Raw genomic sequence first — 11,602 nt, 5'->3', positions numbered from 1 at the left:
ATAGTGATAGAAATTTTTTTTTAATGGCAGGACATAACATGCCTCCTTATGGTGCAGATCCTTTCAAAGCAATGACTTGGGACCCATTTTATTTTTGAAAATTGATGAGTGGATATTTCATAAATTCCTCTTTGTTTACTTTATCAGGTGACTCTTCAGATGAATACATCGTCATATATATATATATATATATATATATATATATATATATATATATATATATATATATATATATATATATATATATATATATATATATATATATATATATATATATATATATATATATATATATGTATGTATTGTTACGGCTATGGAAATTCGCAAAACACCATTCAGGTCTCGTAGGTGAGGTATCTCTTAAGTACATGTGTAGTTAGCCCCAAACCTGTTGTTTAGAAGGAATAAATGTGATTCATTCGGGCTGCGACGCTTTGAGATAGGCGTTTTTCTGTTCTATCTTTATTTTGAACCAACCACGTCTCAACCGCCATCACACAACAACCACCAACCACAACGCCGCTTCACAACAACAACAACCACACCTGCCTCTCAACAACCACGCCATCCTCACCACTCCGCCAGCAACCGTCAACATCTCCACGAACACAAAAGGGGAACAACAATAACTCCCGCCCCGATTTCTCTGGTAAACAAGAATGACGGTTGAGGCTCAACTCCCACCCCGATTTCTCTGGTAAACAAGAATGACGGTTGAAGCTCAACTCCCGCCCCGATTTCTCTGGTGGAATGTCCCCCCCCCCCGCGTGCCACGAAGGGAGGGGCGGGGTGCCGGGGTAATAAAAGGGCACACGGAGGCGCCGCTAACGAGAAGAGTGACACCAGAGGAAGTCACACCAGAGGAGAGTGACACCAGAGGAAGTCAGGTCAGAGGAGGTCAGGTCAGGGCGGTCGGTGAGAGTGTCAGTATCAGTCGGCGGTTCATGGTCTTCTGCCCGTCTGGGTCTTAGAGAAGCGGTCCGTAGAGCGAACCGCTCGTTGGAGCTTGCAGTCAGTGGGGAGTCCAGACGTCGCGGAGGGACGCGGACTGGAGGTGCCGCTCTGCCAGCTGTGTTGCACGGACCTGCGCATTTGTACAAGGAGCACCGGAGAGAGCTCGCTCACCATCGCACCGAGAGGGTGCAGGTAACCTGCAACGGTCTCGTGGGACTCGTTCGGTCTGCCAAGTCCCACCACAAAGGCCCACGGGCCCCGTCTGCCCCCTTGTCTTTGAGGGTGGCCTTTTCTTTTGTTTTTTTGTATGGATCTTGTGGCGCCATGTCTTGTAAAGTAAAACTGTATAAGTGCTGCCGTGTGTTCGCGTATTTGGTTAGCTCTGCATTGTTGTTTTTGTTTTAAATTGATATATGTGTGCTCTTCGTGTGTTGTGTAAATAAAGTGCATTATGTTGAATTGTTCCCCGTTTCACTGCGTCCTTTCCTTCGTTTGAATCTCCATCTTGCTTCACGTAAAGGGTTCATAGTGGGCTTAATATGCCCGATAATTAATCAGAACCGTCGAGGCCGACGATAACACCGCTCGGTTATCCCGATAGCACGGAACGGACCGCTGAAGCGGCCCGTGTCCGGAGTCGACCTGCGGCGAGGTGCGATCGCCCGGTCTACCATCCGCGTGGGTACTTAGGTAGGTCGAGTTTGGCGAACAACCCTATCCCACGCGGGTGGCCGATTGGCACGATCGTGGTGAGGCCGAAAGGCCCACCCGTGACTCGCTCCCGGCGTTAGTCCGAGAGGGTCACGACATAATTGTCCGTCCGGTGGGCGACGTGCCGCGATTCGAGTCACGTGGTCGATCGCACGCCGGCGGGCGCGAATTCGCATCACTGGTGTCAGAGAGCGGGAAACAAACTCTCCTGTTTCCAGCTAAATTCACGGGGAATCGGTCCAGGAGTGAGAGGAGTGACCCCCAATTCCCTCCAAATTACGAGCGAGCTAAATTAACCCGTTACGAGAAATAAGATGGCGTCTCAAGGCGAGCGGGAGCCGGGGGTATTAGAAATGGATTTAGAATGTGTAGAATCCATGGCCCAGGAAGAGATCCCTGTGCAGGAAATGCTTGTTGTGCAGGACGAACTCCCCCAACTAAAAGCAGAACCCGAAATGGGTGCGGCGGCGGCCGCGGCGTATGACGCCTCCCTTCCCCCTCTCCACCAAAGCCCCCGATCCTCGCCGAGTCGGCTCAGCCGAGTGCACTCGACATGGCGCAGTTATTTGCAATGCTGGCGGAAATGAATAACGGATTAAACAACAAGATGGATGGAAATGCGCAACAAATGAACGAAATGAAAAACAACATGAAGGAAGAAATGAAAGAACTGCGGGGTGAGATGCAGAACATGGGGATGAGCCTAAAAGGAAGCTTGGATGAACTAAAAAACGAAATGAAAAAGGAAGTCGACACGATATGAGCAGAGGTGACCGGGTTAAAAGAAAAAGTAAAAGGAGTGGGGGTCGCAATGGAAGAGAGCAAACAAGAGAGGGCAAACGAAATAAAGACGGTGGTGGGAAAGATAGACAAAGTAGGAAGAGGACTGGGTGAAGTAAAAAAGGGACAAGACCAAATAAAGGAGGAAATAGGGAAGAACACGATGGCGATAGAGGAATTAAAAAGAGAACAAGGGAAAATAAAGGAGGGATTGGGAGCCGTGAAGGAGGACTGTGAGAAAAGACATCGGGAAATGACAGACAAAGTTGAAAACCTGCGAAAGGAGGTAAAAGCGGAGACACAGAAAGGATTAAAGGAGGTGGGGGAGGAATGTAGAAAGAGACATGAGGAGGTAATTAATGAAATGGAGCGGAAAGCTGGAGAAAAGACAGAGGAACTGGGGGAACGGATAGAAAAAAACCGGGCGAGACGGAAGAGCAGTTTAGGACAACGGGGGAGAAAATATCCAAGACAAATAAGGTGGTGACACAGGTACAAGGGGAAGTGGAGCAAATAAGAGAGAAAGTCGGGGAACTATCGTTAGAGACGATAGGGGAGGAAGTAAAAGAAGTAATAAAGGGGAAAATAGAGGAAATGGAGAGGAGACTGACGGAATGTGTGGAGACCCGGTGTGAGAGGCAGGGTGACCTCCTTCGGGAACAGGGGGAGAGGATGTACTCCCTCGAGGCGGATCGTGCCCAGGTGGGGCCGGTGTCACAGGGCGGAGAAGGAGGCTTGCCCGATGCGGGGGTGAGTATGCCAAGCTTGGGGAGGGTAGAGGCCGTGGGGTCTTTTGGCTTAAGGGGGGTACCCAGTATGACTGTTCCGGTGGGTGTGCAGAGTGCGAGTCCAATGGCTTGGGGGAGTAAGCGGGACGACGCAGGGCATGGACAGACACGGACAGGGGTGGTAAATTCCCCGCGCAAATGGCTCGGACCCTGCGGGAGTGAGGCACCGTTGGGACTGGGGAGGTACACCACCCCCAGGAGTCCCTTGCGAACTGGATGGGGGGACCTCGAAAGGACCGAGGGTGCCGCTACCCCCGTACGATGGCAAGACAGACTTGAGGGCGTACATGGCTCAGTTCCAGTGTGTTGCCGGAGGCAATGGCTGGAACGAGGTGCAGGGTGTGGCACAACTCACGGCGGCCCTGCATGGCGCGACCTTGGAAGTCCTGACCACGGTACCCAGTGAGGGGGTGACCCTGGAGGATCTCCATTCGGCCCTAAAAAACCGATTTGGCATGGACCAGCAGAGCGAGCTTGTTAAAGCTCAGCTCAACGGGCGCAAACGACGCTCCTAGGAATCACTGGGAGAATTGGCACACGACATTCGCCGCTTGGTGGGGATCGCGCACACCAACATGCCGCCGGAGTACCGGGAGGAGATTGCCCTGGACCATTTTCTCCGAGCGATAGGAGGCACCGATGTCGGAGCATTGCTGACCGTATGGCGCCCGGACAACCTCCAGAAGGCGGCTGATACCGCCGCCTGCTGGGAGGCAGCCAGAACGCCATTGGGAGGGGCTGGGCGGCATGCGGTGGCAGTCCGACAGGTGGGCCCCGTGAACGACAGTGCGCTGGGAGCCAGGGCAACCCTGGGCGACCACGCGCGAATGGAAAGGATGGTGCAGGGCATGTTCGACCACCGGTTCGGGAGACCTGGGGAGAGGCGGTCGGGCCCAGGAAGGGCCGGGGATGGGCCGTCAGGGGGTACCCCAATTTGGAATGGAGGGGTGTATAATTTGGCATACCGGAGGCAAACACCTTAGCAGAGGAGGTGTTATAATTGTGGCGCAAGGGACCACCTGCAGCGGGAGTGCAACGCCCCCGCAAAGAGAAGAGCCACAGCCCCCGAGACCACCAACTCCGCCCCGGGTCAATAGGGATAGCCAGGCCCAATCATCACCCCCCCCACCAGTCCCCGGGAAACTAAGAAGTGCCGAACATGTAGGGCCGTGTTCGGCAGACTCGGACGGAGAAGAGCCCTCAGAACTGCGACAGGTCATCAATTGTGGCCAAATTGGCAATGGTAGCTTAACAATTCGGTGCAAAGTTGCCGGCGTAGGGGTAGACGCCGTTGTGGACATAGGAACAAGCGCCACGATCATTAGCCCTGTGGTCCTTGATTCGAGTGTAGATGGTTGGGATGAGATCCACCGTCTGCAAAACCATAGTTTGCAGCTAGCTACCGGGGAAACGGCCCCCATCATAGGACGTGGTTTTGTGTCGTTTAAATTGGGCACCGTGAAAACAAGGATAGAGGTTTGGGTGGCGAAGGTGTGCGACCCATGTCTAATACGGTTGGATATGCTAACGGCCGGTGGTTGTAAGATCGACTTGGGCCAGGGGGTCATGCAGTTGGGTGGTGAGGAGTTGCCGTTAGGGGGCGTGAGCACGGATGAGAGGGTGGAGCTGGAGGCTCCTGACTCCGTGGTCATTCCCCCAGGTGCCGAGGCGGTGGTCCCAGCCCGGTGGCGAGCACACCCAACGTGGCAGGGCTCCTGCGGCCTGGCGGAACTACCGGCAGGGCCGTCAATCCCGGGTTTAGTCATGGGCCGCACCCTGGTAAGTACCGACGGGCCAATAGTGCCCGTGCGGGTGATAAATGTTAGCACGGTACCACGCACTATCAGGAAGGGCACAAAGGTGGCAGATTGCACCCTAGTAAAAGAGGTCGCAGAGCTGAGGGATGATAACGTCGAGCCGGACCGGCCCCAGAGGGAGTCTCCAGACTTGATTAGGAATTGGCCCGGTCCCATTTGCGAGATGGTAAATCGGAGTAGTGTAGATTTGGAAGATGCCCAGCGGGAGGCCTTATACAAGCTGGTCGACCGACACATGGGGATCTTCTCCTTGTCACCCGAGGATATTGGACGTACGGGCCTGGTGCAACATCAGATCCACATCGATGGGGCCCGGCCTGTCCGTCAGCCTGCTCGAAGGCTCCCATGGAGCAAAAGAGAGGAGGCTGATGAACAGGTTGAAAAGATGCTCAATGCAGGTGTCAATGAGCACTCGGGAAGTCCTTGGATGTCACCGGTTGTGCTGGTTAAAAAGAAGGATGGGACCACGTGTTTCTGCGTGGACTATCGCCAGATGAACAACGTGACACTCAGAGACTCCTATCCCCTGCCTATAATTGACGATACCCTCGACGCCGTTGCAGGCTCTAAATGGTTCTCAACTTTGGACCTCAAGAGTGGGTATTGGCAGGTGGAGATGGATAAGACTGGGAAGGAGAAAACGGCATTTTCCACAGGGAAGGGACTGTATCAGTTCACTGTGATGCCGTTTGGTTTGTGTAACGCCCCCGCCACCTTTGAGAGACTGATGGAGCATGTACTAGGCGGCATGCCGTGGCAGTCATGCCTGGTGTATCTGGATGACATCCTGGTACACGCTAAAACATTCACCCAGGAGATAGCCAATTTGGACCAGGTGTTTGGGCGCCTCAGGCAGGCAGGGCTGAAATTGAGCCCGGAGAAATGCACTTTGTTCGCGACAGAGGTGGCCTATCTCGGACACGTGATAGGCCGCGAGGGGGTGAAGACCGACCCCGGAAAAATTACAGCGGTAGAGGAGTGGCCTGTACCTACAACTGTCAAACAGGTACGGGGCTTTTTGGGACTTTGCTCCTACTACCGGCGCTTCGTGGCAAACTTTGCGGAGACAGCCAGGCCCCTTCACCGGTTGACGGAGAAGGGGTTGAGATTTAATTGGACAGGGGAGTGCCAGGAGGCCTTCCTCAAATTAAAGGGGTGTTTGACATCCACACCCATTTTAGCGTACCCCACCGATGACGGGATGTCTACCCTGGACACGGATGCAAGCCAGGAAGGATTGGGAGCAGTCTTGTCTCAGACACAGGGGGGCGTGGAAAGAGTGATCGCGTATTACAGTCGGGCCATGAGTAGGCCCGAACGAAATTATTGCGTAACTTGCAAGGAGCTATTGGCTATGCTGTCTGCCGTGAGTCATTTCCACCCGTACTTGTACGGGAGGAAATTTTTGGTTCGAACTGACCATTCCTCCTTGCAATGGCTCTTACGGTTCAAGGAACCGTAAGGCCAGATTGCAAGGTGGTTGGAAAAATTGTAGCAGTACGATTACAGTGTGGTCCATAGAGCCGGTAAGGTTCATGGGAATGCCGATGCGCTCTCTCGACGCCCTGTCTGGGAGAAAACTGCAAATATTGCACGAGACATGAGGAGAGGGACCAATTGGCAGACGCCTCCCCGAAACTCCCAGTCCGTGCGGCCCTGGTGGTAGGCCCAACTTTGCCACTAACCGCGGGAGAGGAATTTGGTGGATTGGCATGGAGCACAGCCCAGCCGGAAGACCCCGTGATAGGGCCAGTGTACAAATGGGTCCAGGAAAACAGGAGGCCCAGTGGGGAGGAGATCGCCCCATTCGGGGCGTGAACAAAAGCATACTGGGCTCAGTGGAAGACCCTACAAATGAGGGACAACATCTTATATCGCAAATGGGTGGAGATTCCTTCCGAACAAACTTCTTGGCTGGTGATAGTCCCTGATAGGTTTAAGACCCAAATTTTGAAACAGGTGCACGGTACCCACACCGGCGGCCATTTGGGCAGGAGCAAAACAAAATCTCGGGTCCGCCGGCGGTTCTATTGGGTTAACATGGGGCGCGATGTACAGAACTGGTGTCGAGCATGCGACGCCTGTACTGCGAAAAAGGGACCGCCACAGAGGATGAGGGCCCCACTCCAACTACATCGGGTTGGGGCCCCCCTTGAGCGAGTGGCCATGGACATTTTGGGACCACTGCCCCCCACTCGCCAGGGTAATAAGTACATCCTCGTAATTATGGACTATTTCACCAAATGGCCGGAGGCCTTTGCCCTCCCCAACCAGGAAGTAGGGGTCGTGGCAAAGGCCTTCATAGAAGGATTTACATGCCGGTATGGGATTCCGCAGGAGCTGCACATGGACAAGGGACGAAATTTTGAGAGTGAATTACTAAAAGAGGTGTGCAGGCTCCTGGAAATTCGAAAGACACGGACAACGCCCCTGAAACCACAGTCTGATGGCCTGGTGGAGAGGTTCAACAGGACCCTGGTCCAACAGTTGGCCCTCTTCACCGCCACTAACCAGGAGGACTGGGACGAACATCTCCCGTACCTCCTGATGGCCTATCGCGCGTCCCAGCACGGGTCTACCGCGTGTAGTCCGGCGCTGTTGATGTATGGACGGGAGCTGAGAAGCCCCGTCGATTTATTGTGCGGTCTGACGCCTGAGCGGCTTGATAGGCCCCCGGGGGAGGGCTATGCCCGTTGGTTGGAGGAAGGCATGGAGAAGGTCCATGCCTTTGCACGACACAAGCTCCAACAGGCGGGCATAAAGATGAAGCGCAGGTACGACCACCGGAGCCAGGTGAGCAAATACCCACCGGGGGCGAAGATTTGGTTCTTTAACCCCTGGCGGAGGAAGGGCAGATGCCCGAAGCTCACCTCACCTTGGCAGGGCCCGGGGGTCGTCCTGGCGCAAATCAGTGACGTGGTCCTAAAAATTAAAATGGGACCACGGGCCCTTCCCCGGATCGTCCACGCGGACCGCCTGAGACCTTACAAGGGCGACCTTACGCCCTCATGGATATGTCTTGCCGGAGGAGTCGGTGCTGGAACAGCCGCTCCCGCAGAGGCGCAAGGCTCGCAGAGCCTTGCAACGAGTTCACGAGCCCAGTAGGGAGGGATGAGATCCCCCCCCCTGCAAATAAGGATTTGGGGACAGCGACAGACTGTGAATGTGTAGAGGGGACGTAGCTTAGCTACGTAGTGTTAAAAGGAATGTGCTGTAGTGTAAGGGACGACGTGGGAGCACGAGTTAGTTAGGGGATGCAGACAGAAGGATGGCAGAGATCAGCGATGTGTGTGTTGAAAAGTTGTGAGGTGAGTACATGATGAGTGAGTGTGAGGTCCGTGTGAGTGGAGCGAATGTGGAATGCATGGTGCGATGAGTGATTGGGGGGAGGAGTGATTCCCGCCCAAGGGACCCCGGGGTCAGTGAAGACTGAGTTAGTGGGTTAGTCAAATTAACAAAAATGGAAGTCGTTTTGTTGTTGGTGGGAAAGTAGGCTCGAAACCCGTTTGGAGGGGTGCAGGAGCCCTGTTGACGGGCTGGGAGCGTGGCTGCGAAAGGTGAGTATCGCTGAGTGGGTACCCCGGGCACCAGGCTAGTCGGCCGTAGTAGGCCAAGGGCCCATGGGGGGCCGGGATAGCATAGGGGGCACGGGTGCGCCCGCATGGTGCGGGGGCCCGGGGCGCCATTAGCCGCGTGGGCAGTGTTGTGGGCACGGGTGACCCTCGGAAAGGGGCCCGGGAAGCCAGCCTGCTACGTGTGCGTTTCAGGGGAGTTGCCATGGGGGGCACTCCCCGGTGTTTAGGGAGCTAGTAGGCTCGGAGGCAGTGTAGTGACCGAGGGAGCCATAGCTGGAGAATCAGCAGGGGGTTGTGCCTGCCAAGGCGAGCCACGCATCCCAGCCATGAGACCGTGTGAGGGCACGGAAAGAAAATTGGGGGGCGAAGCCCAAAATTGTAAGGACATTGTAAGGCGACGGGAATCTGGGTTTTTAGAACCAATAGCTGAAGCGAGAGGCGCTTGTTGAAAGCCCCAGAGTAGTTTAAAAGATAATGGTTAGGGTGGATTAGGAGATGTACCCCTCCGCACCATCCATCCCTTCGCTCTCGTTGTGGGCCACTGGACCCACTTTGGGATTAGATCGCTGAAGTCTGGGGAGGCCATCCTGAGGCTTAGATTGGGCCTCGACACAGGACGCTAGCTCTCCCTCATTCCCCTCCGGGAAGGGAATGTAGGGGTTGGGAGTAGGCTCGGTGACGAGATAGGTAAGCCAAACAAGGACGATAAAGGGGGTTAGGTGACGAATTATAGTGGGAGGTATAGAAATTTTTTTTTAATTAATTGGGGCTAAATTTGGTTTTACAAATTAAGGGAGTGGGTATGTACAGTGACAGGCCAAGGTGATAGGTGGGAGGGAGACAGGTAGGTAGGTCTGAGCCCGCCTTCTGAGTGGCCAGCACCATCGCACTCCCTCCACCAACCTCCATCTCAAGGCGAAAGGCAGGCCAGCTTCATTTGCTGCCTGTGTTACTTCACGGCCTGTGCCGGTCAACTTCATCAGCAGCTGTCGTTTTGCTGCGAGGCCTGTACCGGCCGAATCGTCTGCAGCTGCTGTGCTTCAAGGCCTGTGCCGGCCAGTTCGTCTGCCGGCTGTGTTTGCCTGCAGCGGCCTTGTTCTGCAGGCTGTGTTGCCTGCTCACCTTTGCCATGCCATGCCCACTGCCCTGTTCACCAGCCCCGTTCAACCTTGCTTTGCCCCCCCCCCTGTTCATTTCAATGCGCACCAGGATCCGCAAGGCAACAGTTTGCAAGCTGCAAGAACTGCCCTGTTGGCAGCTACAACTCGGGGCTGCATTGAGCAGCCCGTGCACCGTTTTATTGCTTGCGTCAGTGCCCGTTCAGTGTTCTGCAGGGACTGCCTTGCAGGCGCCGCACCAGGAGACTGCGTTTGTGCAGCCCATGCACGGTTGTGGTTCACTGCGTTCATTTTCAAAGGGGGAGGCCTTGGACTGCGTGTGAGCTGCCGGCCACGTTCCCTGCCACCTGCATTGCTTGAGCCAGAGACTACATACGAGCAGCCTGGCTCCCTGCTAACTGCTTTCTTTTTGCAGAGTCCATTGATCCTGGGCCACGGTTTAGTGTAAAATTTGTAAGTTAAGATGTACTGTAAATATGAGTGCGCCCCCGGCATGTCTGTCTCGCGCCGGCAATTTTATTTAAGTCGTCCGTATTAGTGGGTTTGTTTAGTTAGTTACTCAGCTCTCAGGTTATTTATTTTGGGGACACGAATACCATGAATGTCGCACTCAGGGATCTGTAGGTAAAACGTACTAGGGGAGCACTACACATGATGGCATACGAGAATTTGACGACTTGGGACGAGTCTGTAAAAAGGGGAGGGGGTAGTGTTACGGCTGTGGAAATTCGCAAACCACCATTCAGGTCCCGTAGGTGAGGTATCTCTGAAGTACATGTGTAGTTAGCCCCAAACCCGTTGTTTAGAGGGAATAAATGTGATTCATTCTGGCTGCGACGCTTTGAGATACGCGTTTTTCTGTTCTATCTTCATTTTGAACCAACCACGTCTCAACCGCCATCACACAATAACCACCAACCACAACGCCGCTTCACAACAACAACAACCACACCTGCCTCTCAACAACCACGCCATCCTAACCACTCCGCCAGCAACCGTCAACATCTCCACGAACACAAAAGGGGAACAACAACAACTCTCACCCCGATTTCTCTGGTAAACAAGAATGACGGTTGAGGCTCAACTCCCACCCCGATTTCTCTGTTAAACAAGAATGACAGTTGAAGCTCAACTCCCGCCCCAATTTCTCTGGTAAACAAGAATGACGGTTGAGGCTCAACTCCCACCCCAATTTCTCTGGTAAAAAAGAATGACGGTTGAAGCTCAACTCCCACCCCGATTTCTCTGGTGGAATGTCCCTCCCCCCCCCCCCCCCCGCGTGCCGCGAAGGGAGGGGCAGGGTGCAGGGTAAATAAAAGGGTGCACAGAGGCACCGCTAACGAGAAGAGTGACACCAGAGGAAGTCACACCAGAGGAGAGTGACACCAGAGGAGAGTGACACCAGAGGAAGTCAGGTCAGAGGAGGTCAGGTCAGGGCGGTCGGTGAGAGTGTCAGTATCAGTCGGCGGTTCATGGTCAGTATCTGCCCGGCTGGGTCTTGGAGAAGCGGTCCGTAGAGCGAACCGCTCGTTGGAGCTTGCAGTCGGTGGGGAGTCCGGACGTCATGGAGGGACGCAGACTGGAGGTGCCGCCCTGCCAGCTGTGTTGCGTTCGTACAAGGAGCGCCGGAGAGAGCTCGCCCACCATCGCACCGAGAGGGTGCAGGTAACCTGCAACGGTCTCGTGGGACTCGTTCGGTCTGCCAAGTCCCACGCCATAAAGGCCCAGGGGCCCCGTCTGCCCCCTTGTCTTTGAGGGTGGCCTTTTCTTTTGTTTTTTTGTCTGGATCTTGTGGCGCCATGTCTTGTAAAGTAAAACTGTATAAGTGTTGCCGTGTGTTCGCGTATTTGGTTAGCTCT

Source organism: Eptatretus burgeri, chromosome 6 (genome assembly GCF_056783735.1).
Source record: "Eptatretus burgeri isolate ZD-2024b chromosome 6, Ebu_testis_v1, whole genome shotgun sequence".
Lineage (NCBI taxonomy): Eukaryota > Metazoa > Chordata > Myxini > Myxiniformes > Myxinidae > Eptatretus > Eptatretus burgeri.
This window is presented reverse-complemented; position numbering follows the sequence as displayed.